Genomic DNA, 26,516 nt, shown 5'->3' with positions numbered 1-26,516 from the left:
TTACAAATAATATCAAGGGTATAATTTTAAAAGGTTTCTAGTTAAATACTTGTTAGTTTTGGGTTAAGTTCTTGGGTGCATCTTGAAGGAAATCTTCTCTTTGAAGATTTGTTAGGAGGATCATCCATTTGTTATAAGCTCAAGATCAAACTAGAAAGGTGATCTAGTTTGTGCCCTTATTACCATAAAATCAATGAAAGGAAATTATTTTTCCTTAAACTTTCTTTTTATGCTTTTATATTTGCATGCATGTTACATAGATCATCAAAATGATAAATTATGAGATAATTTAATTTTTATTAGAGAGTCTAATATGGATATATGATCTTTCAAGTGGTATCAGAGCTTAGACTTGTAATTTGCATGTTGATTTTAAGCATATTAATGAATTATGAGATAATTTATAAAAACTCAAAAATTGTGTTAGAATAGGTTTTAGCACGAAATTTTTGGGGCATGCATACCTACTGATCTTAAAAGGTTTGTGGTTAACTTTGGAGATTTATGGAGTTATTTTGCTATTTTTAATGATTTTTGGTAGAAAACCGAGTCAAAATGCCGTATTTTAGTTAAAAATTGACTAAAAATAGTTAGAAGTTGATTCGGTCCATGGAACTTTTATGGTATTTCATGCATGTTTTCTACTAACTGTATGCAAAATGTTGAAGGTTGGTTCGATTTTTTTTGCATGTTTATTGATTTTATGAGATAAAAGTCGATAAAAGTGAAATAAATTAATCATAATTTCGAAACAATTGATTCTGCCCATGATAAATTTATGTACATTTAAAAATATTATTTAAATATTAAAAGTGTATTTTAAAATGTTTTTTCACCTTGTTTTGATGTTTATTGGTTTTAGTGGTTAAAAACCGATAAATATCGATCTTTTCCGTCATAAATTTTATCCGGATTTTTGGGGCAATTTTTCTGACATTTTGGTGTTCTAGGGAGTGTTCCAGAATACTCAAAATTTTTTTTCCAAATTTTTGGGTAAATTTTCAATTATTTTGGATTTTTACTTAAATATTATGATTTACCGATTAAATAGCAAAATATCACCAAATCAAACTAATTATTCATCATAAAATTAGTGAGGACTAATTTTGAGGTTCAAAAAAGTTTGGACAATTAGTTTGGACTTAAATGATATTTAAGAGTTGATTATTGATTTTTACATGTTAAAAATCAATTAAATCCACAAAAACCGAGATGGATACCAACGATTGATAGATAGGGCGATTTTGGCATCAATTTATAGAATTTAAAGCATATTTATTTAAGTTGAATGAACGATTGTCATTTATTTAAAGTATTTATCTTGTTGTACCTAGTATGGCCTAGTTTAATTTTAATCGTTATTACCCGAAATGAATGGGAATATCGATTTGTTTGTAATTAAATACGATCTCGTATCGTCGGTTTGTAATTAATTAATAGTTTTATAGCTATGTAATTTAAATTGTAATAGTTATTCTTACCGGCGTTTCAAAAAGACGGATTACATCGAGACGGAGTCTATTTTTGGAAGGTGTTCCAAATCCCACAAGAAGGAGCCACTTATTTCTTCTTCAAAATCCTCTTTCGAGCGTGCTTTTAACGTAGATCAAATAAACCAAGTAATTCTTTTAATTTTAATTATGTTATTTTGTTTATTGTAATTTTATTATGTATGATTTAATTGTATGGCATCCACATGTAATTAATCTAACATCTACTTCGACCAAATTGTTTGCTAAATTAAGTGTTAACCGACATGGTCTAATTTCACATGCTAGGATTAATCTATGTTTGTTGCATTGCATGTGTTACATCGACGACATATCAAATATGAACGATTTCCCTAATCATTAGTAGAGACCGCTATCGAAGCGAGCAGGATTAGGTGTTCGAATTAAAGAGCTTCCTAATACGTACACTCACCCCTTACTCCAGTTATCTCTGGACATCCGTGTGCATTGGTATCTCGAAAGTCATTCTAGACATGGAATGCTAAGGGTAACGAGTTCTTAATGTTCATGTCATTACTTTGTGTCTTGACATGACGCGTGGTATTCGAACGGTCTCCAATTTTTCCATAATAAATTGGTGGTGACTCCGCAAATGCAGGATTATTCAACCTTTCACCAGTTTCAATGCCTCACAAATCGATAACGGCCCATGACGTGCTTTGGCAAACCAACGTTCTGTGGGAGAAGTGCCGCCGCCTCGAAACCAACGCGCGGGTGGCCCATGTCCACACTCCTACATCCTTGGAGCCAAAACCATAATTTTGACCGATCATATGGCCTTGAGGCACCTTGCCTCCAAGAAAGAATCTAAGCCCCGTTTCATGCGGTGGGTATTGCTCTTGAGTTAATTTGATATTGAAATTAAAGATAAGAAAGGCTCCACTAACACGGTGGCAGATCACCTTAGTAGGATCATCCAAGAAGAATCCTTCTTGGTACCACAAGTTCCAATAAAGGTGACCTTCCTGGATGAAGCTCTTCTTGCCTTGATGTCTATCGAACCTTGGTATGCATACATAGTGAATTACTTGGTCTTGAACAAGTTTCCTTCGGGTTTTACTGGAAATTAAAATGACAAATTCAAGAGCGATTCCAAGTACTATGTGTGGGATGATCCCTATTTGTGGAAATTTTGTGCCGATCAAGTAGTGAAGACGTGTCTACCGGATACCGAAATCATGTCAATTCTACGGTTTTGCCACGAGTATGCTTGTGGGGACCACTTTGGAGCCAAGAAGACGACTAAGAAAGTGTTGGAGAGTGGTTTCTTTTGGCCAACACTTTTTAGAGATGCACACTCCTTGGTGAAAGCTTATGATCAACGCCAACGAATGGGCAACATTTCAAGGAAAGGGGAAATGCCTCAAAATCCCATGCTCTATTATGAAATCTTCGATGTGTGGGGTATTGACTTTATGGGGCCATTTCCCATGTCTAATGGTTATACTTACATTCTCTTGGCGGTGGATTTTGTCTCTATGTTGGTAGAGGCTAAGGCCACCAAGACCGATGATGCAAATGTTGTTAGTGAATTCATCAAGTCTAACATCCTTTCCTGTTTCGGATTTTCTATAGCTTTGATTAGTGACCGAGGCACGCACTTTTGCAATAAGGTTATTGGTGCTTTTTTGAAGAAATACTGGGTTTTTCACAAAGTTTCTACGGCTTATCACCCTCAAACCAACGGCGAAGCCGAGGTTTCAAATAGGGTGATTTAAGCTATCTTTGAAAAAACCGTCAATCCCGCTAGAAAATATTGGAGTGGTAGATTGGAAGATGGCGTGTGGGCATATAGGACGGCATACAAAACACCAATTGTTATGTCTCCTTATCGGTTGATCTTTGGTAAACCTTGTCACTTGCCAGTAGAAGTTCAACATAAGTCATATTGGGCAAGTCCTTTAACTCTCAAATTGATGAGGCGGAATTGCATAAAAAGCTCCAACTTCAAGAGGTTGGGGAAATCCGTAATGATGCCTATGAGAATATGGCAATTTACAAAGCAAAGACTCATGCTTGGCATGATAATATGATATCTCGAAAGACTTTTGAAGTGGGGCAAAGTGTTTTGCTATTTCAAAGTCTTCCGCATATTTTCGGGAAAATTGAGGTCACGGTTGATGGGACCTTATGAAGTTGTCAAAGTGTATGCTTATGGAGCAATTGACGTTAAATGTTGAAGGACCGGAAGGGTACTCAAGGTGAATGGGCAACGACTCAAGCCCTATTATGAAGGAGTTAAAGTGGGTGAAATGTAAACATTAACCCTCGATACTCCTATTTATGAAGATTAATTGGAACTTGCTACTTTGTCGAGCCATCGACGTTAAATAAACGACAACAGTTTGTAAATATTTATTTCCCTTGCATATTTACATCTCGCATTGCATTTTGCATTTTAATTCCGTATTTGCATATTTAAATTAATTGCATTTTAATTTAATTTGGATGCATTTTAATTACCGTTCATGTCATGTTAGAATAGGTTAATCCGTTTTTTCGTGTGTAGGTTACTAACCTAAGGTGAATACATGAAGAATGGGAGCATGCGAGCTAAAAAAATTAGCCAAGAATGGAAGGATTGGAGTTGAGGAAGACACAAAAACAGCACAATGGGTGCACCGTGCGCCTTCCTCACCTCTATTGGGCGCACCGTGCGCCTATCCTCTTAACACCCCGTCAAATTTGAGGATTACCACGACACATCACAAATTCTTCCCCAATTCTTCAGTTTTTTCTTCCTTACAGTACTCAATCGCCAACCCCAATCTTCCTAACTTCCTCAAATCTTAATCAAAATCAACCAAATCAAGTCCAAAATCATCAAGAATCATCAATAAGTTCAATTTCACAACATTCTTGGCGAGTAAAGTGCAGAAAATTGTCATTTGGTCACTCGAAATCCAACCTAGGGTTTCGAAAATTGTCAATTTCGTGAAGAATTTTGAATTGCAGTTGGGTTAAGGAACTTATTTGGGCATTCTTGCATCAATATCTTCATCAAACAACAACTACAAGGATCAAAAGGGAGGTATAACACCTTATTCTTATCCTTATCCATTACTAGCTCGAAAAATTCAAAAATTTTGCATAGGTTTCGATTTTTTTGCTTTCAAATTATTGTTGTTACTTGTTCTTAACCATTTTCATAAAATTGTGGGTGAGTTTTCCTTGGCAAATATATAGTAAACACTATACTTATGTAGTGCCTACTAGGTGTTTGTTGAAAGTCGATCCCCAACCAAACTTCTTGTCCAAAACTTGTTTTTTCTGAAAATTTTGAGTTACCATGGGAAAGACAAAGGAATCCGCGGCTTCATCGTCAGGGGGGATGAAGAGAGCAGCACCTTCACCTCAAATTAAAGAGTACTTAGGCCGAGAGGGGTTTTCGGGCAAGCCTCTTACAAACTTCAAAAAACTTGACTCTAAATCCTCCGTGGTAGTCACTAGGTTCCTATACTCGGGTACTCTCCGGGTCTTGGGAATGTTACCTATTACGAGGGCTTTATTGGAAAAGGTGGGTTTGGAGACATGTATAGATGAAGACATTGTCACTAGGAGGAGCACCACACTTGAGTTCCTTGCTTCCTTAGAGAAGGTCAAGCTAGGAAAGGAGCAAGTCCCGGGCATCAAATTTCGGGCTTGTAAGACCTTTCACACTATGACCTATGACCAAATTAGAAGAGCTCTTCACATTACTAAACTCCTCGAACCCATACCCATTGACCTTGTTAGAGTGAGTGCCTTTTGGCTCACTATCACGGGGGATACTCGAAATAAGAATAGTAAGAACACCAACCTCCCCCATCCCGTCCTAAGAAACACGAGTGGCTACAGTAACACCAACTACCTTGTGCAAACCGATGCCCACCAAGATGTCGGTCTTAAATTTGCAATGCTTGTGGGCCATGACTCCGGAAGGTAGTGGCGTCCCATATTGGGCTACTTTGTTTATTGACGGATGCTTGAAACTTCAAAAGAGTCCAACGGACACCATTTATATCAGTGGGATGATTGAGAAGTTGGTTTGTGCATTGGAGGTTCCCCTTGAAGAGGGTACTTTGGCACTCGTGGGTGATAAGTTGATGGATCCTAAGTGCTATGAGAAGATGGGAATGTTTGAAATTTTGGAGAAGCACCCACTCTAAGTCATATGGAAGATGGGTGGAGGTTTCAAAGCTAAGAGTTACATGCACCTTCCCCGACCCCAAGGATCTACTTTACGGATGGGTAGGGCCTCCGATTTCTACATGCCCATGGATGATGATTTTGCTAATTAATGGATTGATCGAGCTTATCTTTACCCGGAAGCGGGAGTGGGAAAGGGTGAAGGTCATTTGGTGAAGCTCCCTTTGATCAACTTATGCCAAATGTTCACCAAGAACAACAACAACAACAACAACAACAAAAACCACAACAACCACCTCCTCCATTCTCTTCACCACAACCGAAGATGCCTTTTGACTTTCACCAATGGAGAATGGGATTTGATTCTCAATTGATTACCATTCATCAAAATTTTAACCAAATGAGGTAAGAGGCCAATGCAAGGTGGGCCATTCATGAACAACACCACCAACAATACCAAGAAGACATGCAAGAACAACGCCATTTCCAACAAGCTAACTATGACATGTTGGTGGCTCTTAACAACTTTCGTATCCAAGGTTTGCCTCACACATTCGAAGGCTATGAACAAGCTCGGGTTGATGAGACCAACGCCCCCCCCCCCCCTCGCGGCTCGGTTCTCAAACTGAAGACAACTAAGAAGAGGAAGAGGGCACCCGGGAAGTGAGGGTGCCTCAAGTTCACATTCTTGAAAGCAAGTTTGGGTGTTCACCTACACATTAAGGACAAAGTGAAAAACAAAGTGTCGGGTGGACATGAGTTCGGAAATTGTATATATTATAATATATTTCATAGCCTCACTAAGTAACTACTTATTAAACTAAAGTGGAATGGTAAGCAAGGGTCGAACCCAAAGGATAGGGGGTTATGTATTCGGTTTTCAATTATGTAAATAGAACAACTGCAATGATTAACAAACAATTATGTAAATAAGAGGGGGGGGGGGGGTTGTTGGATTCAAAGACAAACAAAAATGGAATCAAAGACAATAAAACGGCAAGCAAGTAAGCAATTTAAGATCATTATCAAATATCAGATAAAAAACTTAACCCAATCCCTTTGGTGAACCACTAATGGTTGATCCTTAACACAATCAATCCCCAATTAATTATTATCACCCTATTGTGAAGATAAATCCTCTAAACCTCCTTAATAATGGTTAAATGACATGGAAATCATACTTAATCAACAAACCCAACTTATCAATCCTACCAAGTAAGAACACATACATTGGTCAAATTAATAAGAAGATAAAGCATGAGAGATTCAATATGAGTAATTTGACATAAAGGAACGCGATTAATGCCTAATCACAAGTTAATCATTTTCTTGTAGATCAAGTTAGGAGGAAATCACACTCACTTATTCAAACACAAGGTGATGTTAAGATAGAATTGCAAGGGAACACACTTAACAATTCTAACAACAATAAATTAAGTAACTTTATTAAATTAAGCAACAAGGAAATCACACTTAATTACTCAAATTAAACAATTCAAACAATAAACACAAAGGATTAACAATAATAATAATAATTAGGAAAAGATTAGAGTGTCTTACAACCAAAATATTACACCTTTAGGATTTGATTAAGAAAGGAGATTAGTTCTCCATAAAAGTTGTAAACCCCAAATTAGATGATAATTCTTCAATTATAACTTGATTAACAAAATAAAGCATAAGATGGTGAATCCCTAATGGTATTCACCTATATATAATCCTAGGTTAAAGAAGAAATGATGGGCTTAAATTGGATGGAAGCCCGTAATCAAAACACGTAATACCCAGGTAAAGCGCACGGTGCGCCCTATGGCATAGGGAGGGGCGCACGGTGCGCCCAGTGTCATGGATTCTGCTTCAAACTTTTTCTTGTGCTTCTTCTCTTGGATGGTTATTTCATTGTTCTCTTGTAGCTTTCTTCCATGCTTAACTAGGAACTTAGAACCACCCCGAGCTTCCTCTAAAACATGATCAAATCCCCCTTAAAAACTCAACACACGGAATTGGCTAACAAAGACATAAATCAAGCAAAACCGCTTCCCAGTGTCGCTTATTATGCACAAAATACGGTAAATAGATGGTAAATATGTGAGCTTATCAAACACCCCACACTTGAGACTTTGCTCGTCCCAAGCAAACTATCAACAACCCAATAATCAATGTAAAGACTCACAAGAAAAGCATGGGGAAGCTCACATGGACACGCCCTCTTCTCTTGCACCCCTACCATCTTATATCACCCTCATCGTTTCACTTTCAGGTCACTTTTCCGTCTCAACATGTTCCTCAATAAGATAAGTGACCCAAATCCTACATAAAGAGTTGCTCTTCTCTCACGCGCCCTCCTTATACCTTCCCTCTTCTAATGGTGTTCCTAAATCCACCAATATACCTTTCACATTTCACTCACAAGTCATCACCATTCTCCTTATTAATCCTCTTTATCACTCCACTTGGTTCAAAACAAGGTCACCATATTCATCTTAGCATCTCCAAGCTCAACAAGTAGGCAACTTCAAATTCCTCCTCATCTCAACAATTCCACCAATTCACAACTCCAAACAACAAGTGATCACAACTCATCACCTACAACAATGCATAAGTCAAGCCTAAACAATCCCACTCCAAACAACATGTATGCCAAGCAGTAGTATCAAAGTAAGCTTCTACACCCCCCCTCCTAGTCTTGGCACACCACTAGCCTACCCCTCCAACCTTCTTTACCACCTCCACTTATGTCACCAACACATGTAGGAAATGATAAAAATATGTGACAAGACTTAAGAGTTTCAATCATTTTTATTTTGCCAAAATCTCTCATTTTGCCTAAAGCACCCGCCCTTGCGGGTTTTCGGTTTAACATTTTCCTCACTCTATCTGTCGTGGCTCGCACTAATTTTATTTTGCCTAGAGTGCCCTTTCGGGTTTTCGCTCCAATCTCGGCAACATTTCCATTTTTGCCTAGGATGCCCTTTTGGGTTTTCATCCTAGCCGGGTTTTTTTTCTTTTGTTTCTTCTTCTTTCTTTTTTTTTCTTTTTCTTTTTCCAAATTTTTTTCGTGTTTTTTTTCCGAAATAAAATAAAATGCATGATTGATACCTGTCGAAGTGAGTACCAAAAATAATATTTATAAATTCCGAACTACAACTAGCAAGCGTTAGTAAGGGTCGATCCGCAGGGAGGTAAGGAGATAATAGTTGCTTTTAATCTTAGTCTAAGGGTAACAGTTTTGAGGGGGTTTTGATTTGAGTTATATCTAAGTCTAAATGCGAAAATAAATAAACAAGGAATAAAAATAGGAATAAGCAAATGATAAAAGGAATGCTAAGACGGTCGGTTCACTATAGCTGCGATGGCACATAATCCTAGGTAACTTCAAAATACGGTCGCGAAGGATGGGGAAAACAAGTCCTCTCGGTCCATGTTAAATAGTAACTACCTCTCGGCCTAAGCTACTAATCCCTAAGTCTCATTAATACTAACTCTCGTTCTTGATTAATGATTCCTAATGCAAACTAGATCACGTTATCTCTCGATCTTAGCAATTTAGTCGTTTTAATTCGTTAATTATTGTCCATTCCTATCTCTCGATCTACGAGATGGTCAAGTTTAAGCATCTATCAAGTCTCCTCTCGGTCTCATTGAAAGACAAAGCACTTAACGAAACAAACAAAGCAAAACCAGGCTTGAAGTCGATCGATCGACCAGCTACCCCAGTCGATCGACCAACCGGCTCAGTCGACCGACTAGATAAGCCAGTCGATCGACCAAGCCCTAATGCGAGGTCACCTATTCTAATGCCATCTACGCTATAGCTCCCCTACATCTTAGCAAGGGGTATTTAGCTACTCATACTTACGCAAATAATAAGAACTAATTCGATAATAGACATAAAGAATTGCATAATTGAAATAATTGATGAACAAATTCGCATAAAACTATAACTAGGGCTTTGGGATTCTATCTAGCAAGAACTAATATTAATGAAACGAAATAGCAATACAAAGAATTGAAAGATTAGAATTACCGAAGCAAAGGAACAAGAGGAATCCAAAAGCAAAGTACGAACTTTATTGAGAATTCTAAACTACGAAAAACCGCTCTTGTATTTTAGGAACTAGGTGGTGATGAAACTGATGAGGAAGAATTAGTTATATAGAAAATATCACGTAACTCCTCCTCCAAACCTAATTACAAATGGGCTTAGATTAAAATCCTTTAATTCTCGTTCTTTTAAATCTCTCGTCAGAGTCGTGATATGGTCGATCGACCATAGAGACCAGTCGATCGACCAAGGGTGTTTAGACAAAGATATGCATTCTGACGAATTCTGCAGCGCGCACCGATCTTAAAACAGCTGCCATTTCTTCGTTACTTGGTAAAATCAAGCGTTCTACACTGCGTTGGAAAGCTAAGAGGATAAGCTTTCACCTCCAATTAGAATCACTTAATTATCATCTCTAGAACTCTAGATATTGCCATCTGAAGCAGCCTGTAATGTCGAGAAGTGCTTCTTTGCTTGTTAAACTCGTACGCACCCTTGCTTTTGCTATCTTTAGGCCTTGAAACGCGCACCAAGCTCATTCCTCGAGTGAATAATCCATGTCAAATGCAATGCTAAGTACTTAGGGACGGATTCGGCTTATTTACCACTGAAATTTTCATATTCCTATAAAATCACAAGAAAAGGAAGAAATACACGAAACAAGGGAAATAGTAGCATAAACTACTCAATTGAGCTCTGAAATGCGTGTGAAATGAGGTGCAAAACATCATATATTAGACACGCATCAAACTTCCCCAAACCAAACCCTTGCTTGTCCCCAAGCAAGAACTAGACTCGATCCTAAAACCTAATGGAACGAGTTCAATCTCAGAGCGAAATGCAACCTGTCAAGCCTAAGCCAATTTAATGCAACAACTAACAATCAATTAGCAAGGTGAATCATGCAAACGAGTTATGAAGTTGTTAAAAATTCGCTGAACCATCAACTGTAGAGACTTATCAAATTGGACTCTCACGGGTCGCTCAAATCACTCAAATAAGCACAAGGTGAATATATGTAAAAGATAGAAAGAAGTAAAATTCGTAAAGACTCTCACCTAACTACGACCTATGAAAACATGCCTGCAATCTAATATGAAAGTAATCTCTACAACCGTACATACGCATTCCAACCAAACAAATGACCATGACACATGCCGAGGTAAATATGGATATGTGAGGTAATGGGTAAGAAGAGGCAAAACATTTATGGGAATGTGGAGGTATAGGTGATCAAGCTAGTACCTAAACAAAACCATATGACAACATCCAACTTCTTGCTCAAAATCAACAATCAAACCCGGTGCTAATTATCAAGCACAAATCTCGCAACTTCCATAAAAGTCAACTCCTCAAAGAATATAGATGATAACATGGGAGTGAAAATCACCAAATCATAATAATTGAAACATGTGATTTTTCCTTTCTTTTTCTCGGGCTGCAGTCGATCGACCAAAGGAAGCAGTCGATCGACCACCCTCTTCAGTACAGCACACTTTTTTTTCTTTTTCGAATCATTTTTTTCTTCTTTTTTTTTTTTCCTTTTCTTTTCAACTTTCTCAATTCTTTTTCCTACTTCATTCTTTTTGTCCATCATCATCTCAAAAATGAGCATATAACCAAACCGCAATAAACATATTCCCGAAAACTAAGGCTACTAGCTTGACAAAGGCGGCTGAATATAGGATGTAGTTAAGGGACAAAAGGCTAAATTTGGCTATGAGGGGTTTCATGGGCAAAATGAGAAAAGGGAACCTCTACCACATGTGTCAACAAACCACAAACCGAATGCATACAGGTATTAAGCAGATTAAGTTCATATTTATGCATATTAATGTAACATGTCTCATAAGGAGTAACTACTCACAATCCTAGATAAACTGGTCATGAATGTCACCAGTTATAAGCTCTAATCCTCAGAATATGATGTAGCTTGCCAAAAATCTAAGTCAAGTCTCAAGTTCAAAGAAGAAATTTAACGAAAACTCGTAGATTATGCATATTTGATTCTACTAATAACATGTCAATTAGCAAGGCTTAGGCATAAACAGATGAAAATGCAATGTCATCATAGAAATACTACCGTTCCGACTCAACCTACATGCTAAAATAAACGTACAAATTTTTGAAATTTTTTGATTTTGATTTTGTATGTATAAATGTGAAATGAACAACAATGCAAGACAAAATGTAAACGTGAATGCAAGCAAATGAAATGCGAAGCAAAACCCTTCCCCAAACCAAAACGCACAATGTCCCCATTGTGCAAAATCATGTAATGAAAATAGCAAAGGAAATGGGATTTTGCGGTGAAATAAATAAAAGACTTGAAATTTAACTCGGAAACTCACAAGACTTTAAGCGCAGAAAAAGAAAACCTCCCCAAACCAGCGTGAGCTAGGAGGTTTCGATGAGCAATGATGCTACCAAAAAGTACCTGAAAAGACAACAATACTACGCATAAAACCAAGAAAGCAACATGGAAGCGGTAATTATGTGCAAAAGATGAAGAAATGGAAGAAAATAGAAAAATGTCGGAAAATAAAAGGGAGGAAAGACTCCCTCAATTCCGCAAAACGACCAAACACAGCAGGGGAAAGGTCGTGAACAGTCTGGCAAGAAGACAACGGTCGATCGACCATAGCAGACGATCGATCGACCGGAATGAACAGAACAAAAGCTCCCGGAAGTCGCACCTCAGTCGATCGACCAGGGTAGGCAGTCGATCGACTGGAAAACTCGCTGTAACTTTCTGATTTCTTCGAATTAGCTCGAGAACTTGAGCTAATAGGGTCTATAAACCTGCAAACGCACAAAATACCGCGCCCAAAATTGCGCAAAACCCAAAGTAACAGTCTAAATGTCTTTAAATCCTAAGCAAATCAAATTAAAGCGAAGTTTCGCGCACACGAAAAACGATAAATAGTCTAAAAATAAATAAAATAGATCAACGAAAACTGCGGAAAATCTCCGACCAAGGCTTCTGCCTACATGAAGTAGCTTCCGCAGTGCTCATCTCAGAAGCTGGACTCCACTCTACTCCGACTGGAATACTCAATGGATCATCCCTAGCATCTTCCCAAGCATGGCCATCATCTCCTAGCTCCTCACACTCAAGATCCGACTCCGAAATTTTGACTGGCTCCTTCTTCTTGGGCTCCTCATCTGGCTCCTCGTGAGTGCCATAGCTCAGACATCCCAGACCGCCTCTCTGAACAATGGGCTCCTTCACAGCTGGAGCATTGAGCGGCTCTTCCTTCCCCAAACCGGTTCCTGCAACATTCAAAACAAGATGTCCTACATATTGCTCCCAATCTGGGGCGGAGGTGTCATAACAGGAATAGGTACAGGTAAGGAAGTGGGAATGCCAGAAAGCACAAAATAAGATTTCTTTTCAGAAATCATATTACAGGTCATGGGCCACATGGGGTCTTTCTTCCTAGGGGACTGGGCAAACATAATAGAATGCTTCCCTACCTTAAATTTCAAAGTTCTTTCCCCTACATCAATTATTGCACCAGCAGTGTGCAAAAAAAGTCGTCCCAAAATAATTGGGGTGTTGACATCTTCAGGAATATCCAAAACAACAAAGTCAACAGGGAAAAAGAACTTTTCAATTTGAACAGGCACATTCTCTAAGACCCCTCTTGGTTTAAGCTGAACGGTCGACCATTTGCACGATCATGTCGAATGGCAAATCTAGTCAATCCTAACTTCTTAGCCAGACTCAAAGGCATAACACTGACACTAGCCCCTAAATCACATAATGCCTTCTCAATTGAGAAGGTACAAATACTACATGGGACAGAAAAACTACCTGGGTCAGACAGTTTATGAGTAGCAGTGTGAGTTAAGTACGAACTAGACTCTTCAGTTAAATGCACTAACTCCACAACATTCAAAGACCTCTTCTTAGCTAGCAACTGTTTCATGAACTTCGTATATGCAGGTATTTGATTAACTAGCTCTAAGAAAGGAATTTGCACGTTAAGACTACGCACGACATCTTTAAATTTATCGAATGTTACATCATCTTTGGTTGGTACTAGTCTTTCTGGATAAGGAGCTGTCAGAAGTAGCTTTGCCCTCTTCTCTAGGTCTCTCATACCGGCATCAGTGGACTTAGGCTGAAAATCCACTACTTCCTCCTTGTTATAGCTTGACCCTTCTTCAGACCGTCTCAAAAATGAACCATTAATCGTCATCGGGTCATATTTCGGAACCGGGACTGACCCATCATCATTCGGGTCTTGCCTCAATAATTTCGGAGTCGTCTCATCCCGAAACAAGAAAACCCTCAAGTTATCTGGCATTGGAGGACGAATTGGCTCATCATCGCAAGACATCATCGATCGATCGACCGGTGTGGTGGTCGATCGATGACATCTTCTTTTCGAGAATGAACGAGAAAGATCGGAAGGCGTCACCGAGGATCGCGGGTGGTCGATCGACTAGGTGATGTGGTCGATCGACCGGAATCGCTCTTTGTCCGTCTTTTTCTCGCTCTTTTTCTTCTTTCCTTTTCAAAGACTTTCTTAGGTCCATCAAGAGCGGACCCGCTCCTCGGCGTCATTGCATGTACGGTCTCAATACGCTGATTCGAGAGTGGAATTGACTCGGTATCTCACCGCATTCTTGTCTAATGTAGCAATTTGAGATATCGGCCGTGATTAGGGCCGATTCGCCGCATTACTTTTCTCGTACCTCCACCATAAGCAGCTGCACTAGACTCGTCAACTCTGCAACTTCGTTTTTCAACTCTTGCTGTGACGGAGTGGATGGTGGTGGGGCTTCATAAGGAGGCTCATATGGTTTATGCGGTGAAGTAGGAGCGCAATTATAAGAATTGTCGAGCTGAAGTTGATGAAAAGCAAACATCTTCTCATTAGGGGTGCTGCATGCCTTAGGTGTGTGTCCAACTCCGCCGCATCTCCCACAAAACAAGACTCTGCTGCTCCTGAGAATGGAACATGAGTGGACTCTCCTGAAGTACTGCAAATAAACAACACTAAAGAAGAAGATAAGAACTGCCTCAAGGTACTCAGTCTTCCCTTGAGGCGAAAAATAGACTAAAATGAAAAACAACTAAAACTAGCGCTGCCTCCCCGGCAACGGCGCCAAAATTTGATAACTGTCGAAGTGAGTACCAAAAATAATATTTATAAATTCCGAACTACAACTAGCAAGCGGTAGTAAGGGTCGATCCGCAGGGAGGTAGGGAGATAATAGTTGCTTTTAATCTTAGTCTAAGGGTAACAGATTTTGAGGGGTTTTGATTTGAGTTATATCTAAGTCTAAATGCGAAAATAAATAAACAAGGAATAAAAATAGGAATAAGCAAATGATAAAAGGAATGCTAAGACGGTCGGTTCACTATAGCTGCGATGGCACATAATCCTAGGTAACTTCAAAATACGGTCGCGAAGGATGGGGAAAACAAGTCCTCTCGGTCCATGTTAAATAGTAACTACCTCTCGGCCTAAGCTACTAATCCCTAAGTCTCATTAATACTAACTCTCGTTCTTGATTAATGATTCCTAATGCAAACTAGATCACGTTATCTCTCGATCTTAGCAATTTAGTCGTTTTAATTCGTTAATTATTGTCCATTCCTATCTCTCGATCTACCGGATGGTCAAGTTTAAGCATCTATCAAGTCTCCTCTCGGTCTCATTGAAAGACAAAGCACTTAACGAAACAAACAAAGCAAAACCAGACGCTGAAAGTCGATCGATCGACCAGCTACCCCTCGATCGACCAACCGCGCTCGATCGACCGACTAGATAAGCCAGTCGATCGACCAAGCCCTAATGCGAGGTCACCTATTCTAATGCCATCTACGCTATAGCTCCCCTACATCTTAGCAAGGGGTATTTAGCTACTCATACTTACGCAAATAATAAGAACTAATTCGATAATAGACATAAAGAATTGCATAATTGAAATAATTGATGAACAAATTCGCATAAAACTATAACTAGGGCTTTGGGATTCTATCTAGCAAGAACTAATACTAATGAAACGAAATAGCAATACAGTAATTGAAAGATTAGAATTACCGAAGCAAAGGAACAAGAGGAATCCGAAAGCAAAGTACGAACTTTATTGAGAATTCTAAACTACGAAAACCGCTCTTATTTTAGGAACTAGGTGGTGATGAAAACGATGAGGAAGAATTAGTTATATAGAAAATATCACGTAACTCCTCCTCCAAACCTAATTACAAATGGGCTTAGATTAAAATCCTTTAATTCTCGTTCTTTTAAATCTCTCGTCAGAGTCGTGATATGGTCGATCGTCCATAGAGACCAGTCGATCGACCAAGGGTGCTGTACAGTATGCATTCTGACGAATTCTGCAGCGCGCACCGATCTTAAAACAGCTTCCATTTCTTCGTTACTTGGTAAAATCAAGCGTTCTATGCGGCGTTGGAAAGCTAAGAGTATAAGATTTCACCTCCAATTGGAATCACTTAATTATCAGCTCTAGAACTCTAGATATTGCCATCTTAAGCAGCCTGTAATGTCGAGAAGTGCTTCTTTGCTTGTTAAACTCGTACGCACCCTTGCTTTTGCTATCTTTAGACCTTGAAACGCGCACCAAGCTCATTCCTCGAGTCAATACTCCATGTCAAATGCAATGCTAAGTACTTAGGGATGGATTCGGCTTATTTACCACTGAAATCTTCATATTCCTATAAAATCACAAGAAAAGGAAGAAATACACGAAACAAGGGAAATAGTAGCATAAACTACTCAATTGAGCTCTGAAATGTGTGTGAAATGAGGTGCAAAACATCATATATTAGACACGCATCAATGATATAAAATATATTACAATATATACAATTTCCTAACTCATGTCCACCCCACACTTAGTTTTTCACTTTGTCCTCAAAGTGAAGGTGAACACCCAAACTTGCCTTCAAGAATGTGAACTTGAGTCACCCCCACTTCCCGGGTGCCCTCTTCCTCTTCTTTGTTGTCTTCGGTTTGAAAACCGTGTCTCGGCGGCATTGCTCTCATCAACCTCAGCTTGATCCTAGCCTTTGAATGTGTGAGGGAAGCCTTGGATATGAAAATTGTTAAGAGCCACAAACATGTCATAGTTAGCTTGTTGGAAATGGCGTTGTTCTTCTGTGTCTTCTTGGTATTGTTGGTGGTGTTGTTAATGAATGGCCCACCTTGTATTGGCCTCTTCCCTCATTTGGTTAACATTTTGATGAATGGTAGTCAATTGAGAATCAACTCCCATTCTCCATTGATGAAAGTCAAAAGGCATCTCCGGTTGTGGTGAAGAGAATAGAGGAGGTGGTTGTTGTGGTTGTTGTACTAGTTGTTGTTGTTGTTGTTGTTTTTGTTGTTCTTGGTGAACATTTGGTATAGGTTGATCAAAGGGAGCTTCACCAAATGGCATTCCACTATAAGGTAGTGCTCCACCAAATTGTGGAATTTTCACTCCACCTTCACCCTCTCCCACTCCCGCTTCCGTGTTACGATAAGCTCGATCAAACCATAAATTTGCAAAATCATCATCCGAGGGCATGTTGAAATCGGAGGCCCTACCCCACCCTAAAGGAGATCCTTGGGATCGGGAAGGTACATGTAACTCTTAGCTTTGAAATCTCCACCCATCTTCCATATGACTCGGAGAGGGTGGTTTTCCAAAATCTCAATCATGCCCATCTTCTCATAGCACTTAGGATCCATCAACTTATCACCCACAAGTGCCAAAGTACCCTCTTCAAGGGGAACCTCCATTGCACAAACCAACTTCTCAATCATCCCACCGATATAAATGGTGTCCGTGGGACTCTTTTGATGTTCCAAGCATCTATCAATAAGCAAAGTAGCCCAATCCGGGACCTCACTCCCTTCTAGAGTCATGGCCCACAAGCATTGGAAATATAAGACCGACATCTTAGTGGGCTCGCTTTGCACAAGGTAGTTGGTGTTAATGTAGCGACTCGTGTTTCTTACGAAGGGATGGTGGAGGTTAGTGTTCTTACTATTCTTATCTCGAGCATCCTCCGTGATAGCAAGCCAAAAGGCACTCACCCCAGCAATGGCGCCAAAATTTGATACGCCCAAAATGTCGCAATTAAAAGCGGTCAAATTATCAATTTATAGCCTCACCATGTAACTACTTATTAAAATAAAGTAGAATGGTAAGCAAGGGTCGAACCCAAAGGAAGGGGGGTTTTGTATTCGGTTTTCAATTATATAAATAGAACAATTGCAATGATTAACAAACAATTATGTAAATAAGGATGGATTTTGGTTGGATTCAAAGACAAACAAAATGGAATCAAAGATAATAAAAAGGCAAGGAAGTAAGCAATTTAAGATGATTATCAACTATGAGATGAAAAACTTAACCCAATCCCTTTGGTGAACCACTAATGGTTGATCATTAACACAATCAATCCCCAATTAATTATTATCACCCTATTGTGAAGATAAATCCTCTAAACCTCCTTAATAATGGTTAAAGAACAAGGAAATCACACTTAATCAGCTAACCCAACTTATCAATCCTACCAAGTAGGAACACATACATTGGTCAAATTAATAAGAAGATAAAGCATGAGAGATTCAATAGGGGTAATTAGACACAATGGAACGCGATTAATGCCTAATCACAACTTAATCCTTTTCTTGTAGATCAAGTTAGGAAGAAATCAAACTCACTAATTCAAACGCAAGGTGATGTTAAGATAGAATTGCAAGGGAACACACTTAACAATTCTAACAACAAAAAATTAAGGAATTTGATTAAATTAAGCAACAAGGAAATCACACTTAATTACTCAAATTAAACAAGATTTCCAATTTTCAAAAAATAAACACAAAGGAATAATAATAATAATAATAATAATAATAATAATAATAATAATAATAATAATAATAATAATAATAATAATAATAATAATAAGAATAATAATAATAAGAATAAGAATAATAATGATGATGATGATGATGATGATGATGATGATGATGATGATAATGATAATGATAATGATAATAATAATGATGATGATAATAATAATAATAATAATAATAATAATAATAATAATAATAATAATAATAATAATAATAATAATAATAATAATAATAAAAATAAAAATAATAAAAATAAAAATAAAAGTAATAATAAGATTAGAGTGTCTTACAACCAAAAGATTACACCTTTAGGATTGGATTAAAAAAGGAGATTAGTTCTCCATAATAGATCTAAACCCCAAATCAGATGATAATTCTTCAATTATAACTTGATTAACAAAATAAAGCATAAGATGGTGACTCCCTAATGGTATTCACCTATATATAGTCCTAGGTTAAAGAGGAAATGATGGGCTTAAGTTGGATGGATGTCTGAAATCAAAACAAGTAATGCCCAGGTAAGGTGCACGGTGCGCCCTATGGCATAGGGAGGGGTGCACGGTGCACCCATTGTGCTGGATTCCGCTTCAAACCTTTTCCTTTGATTCTTCTCTGGGATGGTTATTTTATTGTTTTCTTATAGCTTGCTTCCCTAATTAACTTGGGACTTAGAACCACCCCGAGCTTCCTCTAAAACATGATCCAATCCCCCTTAACAACTCAACACTCGGAATTGGCTAACAAAGACATAAATCAAGCAAAACTGCTTCCTAGTATCGCTTATTATGCACAAAATATGGAAAATAGATGGTAAATATGTGAGCTTATCAAACACCCCACACTTGAGACTTTGCTTGTCCCGAGCAAACTATCAACAACCCAATAATCAATGTAAAGACTCGCAAGAAAAGCATGGGGAAGCTCACATGGACACGCCCTCTTCTCTTGAACCCCTACTTTCTTATATCACCCTCATCATTTCACTTCCAGGTCACTTTTCCGTCTCAACATGTTCCTCAATAAGATAAGTGACCCAAATCCTCCATAAAGAGTCGTTATTCTCTCACGCGCCCTCCTTATACCTTCCGTTTTCTAATGGTATTCCTAAATCCACCAATACAACTTTCACATTTCACTCACAAGTCATCATCATTCTCCTTATTAATCACTCTTATCACTCCACTTGGTTCAAAACAAGGTCACCATATTCATCTTAGCATCTCCTAGCTCAACAAGTACGCAACTTTAAATTCCTCCTCATCTCAACAATTCCAACAATTCACAACTCCAAACAACAAGTGACCACAACTCATCACCTACAACAATGCATAAGTCAAGCCTAAACAATCCCACTCCAAACAACAAGTATGCCAAGCAGTAGTATCAAAGTAAGCTTCCACACCCCCCTCCTAGTCTTGGCACACCACTAGCCTACTTCTCCGACCTTCTTTACCACCTCCACTTATGTCACCAACACATGTAGGAAATGGTAAAAATATGTGACAAGACTTAAGAGTTTCAATCATTTTCATTTGCCAAAATCTCTCATTTTGCCTAAACCACCCGCCCTTGCGGGTTTTCGGTTTAGCATTTTCCTCACTCTATCTCTCGTGGCTCGCACTAATTTCATTTTGCCCGAAGTGCCCTTTTGGGTTTTCACTCCGACCTCGGCAACATTCCCATTTTTGCCTAGGATGCCCTTTCGGGTTTTCATCCTAGCCGGGTTTTTCCTTTTCTTTTCTTTCTTCTTCTTTCTTTTTTTTCTTTTTCTTTTTCCAAATTTTTTTCGTGTTTTTTTCCGAAATAAAATACAATGCATGATATGAAATATATTACAATATATACAATTTCCTAACTCCTGTCCACCCCACACTTAGTTTTTCACTTTGTCCTCAAAGTGAAGGTGAATACCCAAACGTGCCTTCAAGAATGTGAACTTGAGGCACCCCCTCTTCCTCTTCTTTGTTCTCTTCGGTTTGAGAACCGTGTCCTGGCGGCATTGCTCTCATCAACCCGAGCTTGATCATAGCCTTTGAATGTGTGAAGGAAGCCTTGGATATGAAAATTGTTAAGAGCCACCAACATGTCATAGTTAGCTTGTTAGAAATGGCGTTGTTCTTCTATGCCTTCTTGGTAATGTTGGTGGTGTTGTTCATGAATGGCCCACCTTATATTGGCCTCTTCCCTCATTTGGTTAACATTTTTTATGAATGGTAGTGAATTGAGTATCAACTCCTATTCTCCATTGGTGAAAGTCAAAAGGCATCTCCGGTTGTGGTGAAGAGAATGGAGGAGGTGGTTGTTGTGGTTGTTGTTGTTGTTGTTGGTGTTGTTGTTGTTGTTGTTGTTGTTGTTGTTGTTGTTGTTGTTGTTGTTGTTGTTGTTGTTGTTGTTGTTTTTGTTTTTGTTGTTCTTAGTGAACATTTGGCATAGGTTGATCAAAGGGAGCTTCACCAAATGGTATTCCACCATAAGGTAGTGCTCCACCAAATTGTGTAATTTTCACTCCACCTTCACCCTCTCCCACTCCCGTTCTGGGTTAAGATAAGCTCGATCAAACCATATATTAGCAAAATCATCATCCGGGGGCTTGTAGAAATCGGAGGCCCTACCCCAGCCTAAAGGAAGTCCTTGGGGTCGGGAAAGTACATGTAACTCTTAGCTTTGAAACCTCCACCCATCTTCCATATGACTTGGAGAGGGTGGTTTTCCAAAATCTCAATCATGCCCATCTTCTCATAACATTTAGGATCCATCAACTTATCACCCACAAGTGCCAAAGTACCCTCTTCAAGGGGAATCTCCATAACCACAAACCAACGTCTCAATCATCCCACCCATATAAATGGTGTCCGTGTGACTCTTTTAATGTTCTAAGCATCTATCAATAAACAAAGTAGACCAATCCGGAGACCCCACTCCCTTCTAGAGTCATGGCCCACAAGCATTGGAAATTTAAGACTGACATCTTAATGGGCTCGGTTTGCACAAGGTAGTTGGTGTTAATGTAGCGACTCGTGTTTCTTAGGACGAGATGTAGTCGTATACCTATCAAAAATAACCAATTGGCTCTAACTAATATAGCTAGGGAAGTCGGGTCGATCTCCACAGAGAGATGGTAAAATGTCAGCTTTGTCTATGTTCGTCACAGTAACCAATTTGGGGGTTTTTATTGGGTTGTTCTAAACAAATGAGAATGATAAAGAAGAAAAGGCAAGATAATAAAGATTAATCAAATTCAGGTGAAACAGCTAAGACAGTCGGTTCACCATGATCATTCAGTCAAGCAATCTAGGTCTCTGGTCAATGCAACTATAGCCTATGGGGCAGTGAATATCTCCTTCCGGTCTCAATTCACCCTAAAGCACAAATAGCTTAGCTTCCGCCCTCACTACGGTGCCCTAATGTTCCCTACGAGTCTCACCCTTTCCAACCTTCCAGTCCAGGTTAAGGTTTACTATGATAAAATGACTAATTGCGTCGACTCAATTAGACAGAAACAATTAATTGTAGCGATTAACAACAAATATTACATAAGCATTAACCTAATATGGCGATTACTATTCCTTCATAATCATGGATTCCCTAGTCTGAGCAAGGGGGAATTAGCTATACATCATTATCGACTCAACAACAATAATATATAGACAATCGGAATTAAACAAGATAATAATGAAAATAAAGAGATGGAATAAAGCAATAATGAAAGTAACAATAGAAAGGAAGGAATTCAAATAGCAATTATGATTAAGAAATTAAAAAGGAATAATAATACCGATTACAATTCTGAATCCGAGTAGAAAAGAGTAAAGAAGAGGGAAGCAGTGAGTAAGATCAAGGAGAGGTAAGTGAGGAAGAGTTACGCAGTCTACCCCTCTTAGTAGCACACGAAAATCCCCCTCTTAAACCTAATCCAAAGCCTAATTACTAAAGCCCATACAAAAATAGGCGAAAAAATACAAATACAAGGCAAACCACTCGATCGAGTGGAATAAAACCACTCGATCGAGTAGACTAAGCAAAATTCCCCTCGATCGAGTAGAAATACTACTCGATCGCCTCCTTAATGCTGCCTGCTCGATCGAGTATAAGAACTACTCGATCGAGTGATGTTCATGGTATAAAACATTCGATCGACTAGATAAGTGGTTGATCGAGCTATTTTGGCACGTTAGGCACTATGACACCTTCCGAAATCAGTTCACGCGTCTTCAAAGGGATAGATTCCAAGCTCCGGCTCCTTGTTCTCCATAAATGTATGCAAAAAGGGACGTGTTTGGGCTCGATTTATCTCCTCTTCGGTCTATAACTGCAATTTACACAAGACAAACCAAAGTAGACTATTCGGGGGTATTTGTAGCTAAATGCCACGTAAAATAGTACAGAAATGTGTGTAAAAATGAGGTAAAAATCTTATATAAAATACACGCATCAAATCTCCCCAAACCAAACCTTTGCTTGTCCCCAAGCAAACTATGAATGCAACTAAGAATAAACAATGGAACGGGACCAATGCATCAGCTATAAATCATCCGCCAAAACCAGTTTAATGCAACAACTATCAAAGTGACAAAAGATAAGTGCAAACAAGTTAAATAAATGTTTCAAACTTACTGAACCGTCGACCTTGCAAGACTCAAAGATATCGGACTCTCACGGGTCGCTCATCACTCAGATTCAGGCATAAGGCGAGTATATATGTGGAGGATAGAAAGAAGTAAAGACACTCACCTAACTTGACCTATAAGGACATGCATGCAGTTAACATGAATAAAGTCTCTACAACCGTACATACGCATTCCAACCAACTAATGACCAAGACACATGCCGAGGACTTACATTTGGGTAAGTGAGGTAATGGATAAGAAGGGGCTAAGATGAATTTGGAAATGTGGAGTTAGTAGCCAAACTAGCAGCACGGATCCAAATTATGAAACTGCATCCCAACTTCGTACTCAATATAATAATACAGCACGGTGCAAATTCAATGCACTCAACTCACAATACACCACAAACTAGTCGACTCCCTATAAAATATAAATAAAACATGGGAGTGAAAATCATCTATACAATTTCTCATTTTTCATATATGATTTTTCTTTCTTCTTTTTTTCATATTTCCAATTTTTCTTTTCATTCTTTTTTTTTTCATTCATTTTTCTCTTTTCCTTCCCTTCAATTCTTGCACCAACTTCTGAAATCAGATAAATATAACCTAACTGAAGTAAAGCATTCCAAACAGCTACTCATCACTTGCTTGGCTAGGGTAGGAAATGTTATAGAATATAGCTAGTAGGACAGTAAGGCAATTTGGCTATGTGGGGCTCATGGGTAGAATGAAATAAAAGGGAACTGCCTCTCCTAACATGTGTCACCATCCACAGACCGAATGCATACAAGTATTAAGAAGACTAGACTCATGCTTATGCAAATTGATGTTACATGCCTTACAGAGAGTACTACTCACATCCTAAATGAAACCGGTTATGAATGTCACCAGTTTATAAAGCTCTAACCTCAGAATGTAATGTAGCTTGCCAATATGTGAGTCAAATCTATCCGTTCAGATAAGAGAGAACAAAAACTCGTAGATTATGCACATTATCATGCCAACTAAATGTCAAGAATATGCAGGGCTAAGGTAGGGATTCAATGTAGCGTCAAAAGTTCAAACGTACCGACTCAATTAAACGTGAAAATTATTGAAATTTATGTGATTTTTTTGAATTTAAGAATGACAATGCATGCGGAAGTAAATAAACGTGCAAAGTAAATGCAAGAAAACATGCAGACACAGATATGGATGTATACCTCCCCAAACCAAACCGTATAATACCCTCATTGTACCAAAAATAGGGAAAGAAATGCAAACAAAGGAGAAAAGGAAAGCAGGGGTCGGAATACTTACAAGACGTCATGAAAAGAGACCTCCCCAAACTGACCATAAACATGGGAGGTCATAAGAAGTCAAGCAGTAGCATAACAGACGAAAAGTAGCATCTTGAAGACGAAATAGCTCGATCGAGTGGCTTGGAATAGCTCGATCAAGTGAAATGGTGTCAGAAAGGCTCGATCGAGTGAAATTATTAATCGATCGAGTAGTCGTGGATTTTCAGCTTGTCGATCGAGTATAGATGTTACTCGATCGACTGATTCTCAACTCAAATGTGCTCGATCGAGTAGAAAACCTACTCGATCGAGTTAATGGACCTGCAAAACACAAGTAAAGAGCAAGGGAAATACAAAGGGCGCATAGTTCAGCGTCTAAAGTTCAACACAAAGCTAAATGCGAAGGAAAAAGTTCAACAAAAATACAACAAAACAGTCCGGGTTGCCTCCCGGAGAGCGCAGGTTTTAGAGGTCCCGCCTGACCTTTCTGGCATCAATTAACTAGCGCGTCAAGCTCGTCGAAGTACAAGACTTCAACATGATTATCTACTTCATTTGCTTCGATATAATGCTTCACATATTGCCCATTCACCTTGAACCGGTTTCCCTAGGGGCTTTCTAGCTCAACGGATCCAAATTTAGTAACAGTTGTCACCGTATAAGGACCACTCCACGTGGACTTCAGCTTGCTAGGAAATAATCGTAGTCGGGCATTAAACAGCAACACCTTTTGCCCGACATGAAATTCCCAAGGTTGAATTCTTTTGTCATGCAATCTCTTCGTCTTTTCCTTATAAATGCGCGAGCTACCATAGGCATTAAGCCTAAACTCTTCCAATTCATCTAGCTGCAAAAGTCGATTCTGACCACACAACTTAGGATCAAAGTTAAGCTCACGAATTGCCCACCAAGCCTTACATTCCAACTCAACAGGTAAAAGACATGATTTCCCATAAACCAAACGATAAGATGATGCACCAATCGGTGTCTTAAAGGCAGTTCTGTAGGCCCATAATGTGTCTTCTAATTTAAGACTCCAGTCCTTCCGTGATTTACAAACTACCTTAGACAAGATCTCTTTAAGCTTGCGATTAGAGACCTCAACCTGACCACTAGTATGGGGATGATACCCCAAACCACGCCGGTGTTGAACACCAACCTTGGAGAGAATGGAAGTTAGTTTCTTTTCTTTAAAGTGCATTCCCCCATCACTAATGATGACCCTAGGGACACCAAATCGGGGAAATATGACCATTTTAAACATTTTTATCGTGGTCTTGGCATCACAATGAGGTGAGGCGATTTCCTTAACCCATTTCGACACATAATCTACAGCTACTAAAATATACCTGTTACCTTTACTAGACGGGAAGGGTCCTTGGAAATTAATGCCCCAGACATCGAAAACCTCAACCTCTAAGATACCATTTTGTGTCATCTCATGTCTTTTTAAAATATTCCCTGATCGTTGGCAGGCATCACAAGCTAAAACAAAAGACTTAGCATCAGCAAACAAAGAAGGCCAGTAAAAACTAGACTGAAGTACATTAGCCATAGTGCGTGATGGACCGTGGTGACCACCATAGGGAGAGGAGTGACAGCCTTCCAGGACTACTTTGGTCTCCCACTTCAGAATACACCGTCTGTAGAGACCATCTGCACCTTCCTTAAACAAATAAGGATCATCGCAGAAATACTGCTTAGCGTTATACAGAAAACGCTTCATGTGCTGATGAGAAAGGTCAGGCGGCAACTTGCCACTGACAACATAATTAGCTATATCTGCATAACAAGGTTCTTGGATAACAATGGAAGACAATACAGCAAATAAAGAATCATCAGGAAAAGACTCATCAATAGGTAAAGAATATTCCCCCTCTTGTCGCGACAGAGGATCAGCTACAATGTTCTCAGCTCCTTTCATATCTTTAATCTACAAATCAAACTCTTGGAGAAGGAGTATCCATCTCAATAGCCGTGGTTTAGCCTCTTTCTTGGCAAGAAGAGGCCTCAAAGCTGCATGGTCAGTAAAAACAGTAACTTCTGACCCAATCAAATAAG

The sequence above is a fragment of the Silene latifolia genome, chromosome Y (assembly GCF_048544455.1).
Source record: "Silene latifolia isolate original U9 population chromosome Y, ASM4854445v1, whole genome shotgun sequence".
Lineage (NCBI taxonomy): Eukaryota > Viridiplantae > Streptophyta > Magnoliopsida > Caryophyllales > Caryophyllaceae > Silene > Silene latifolia.
This window is presented reverse-complemented; position numbering follows the sequence as displayed.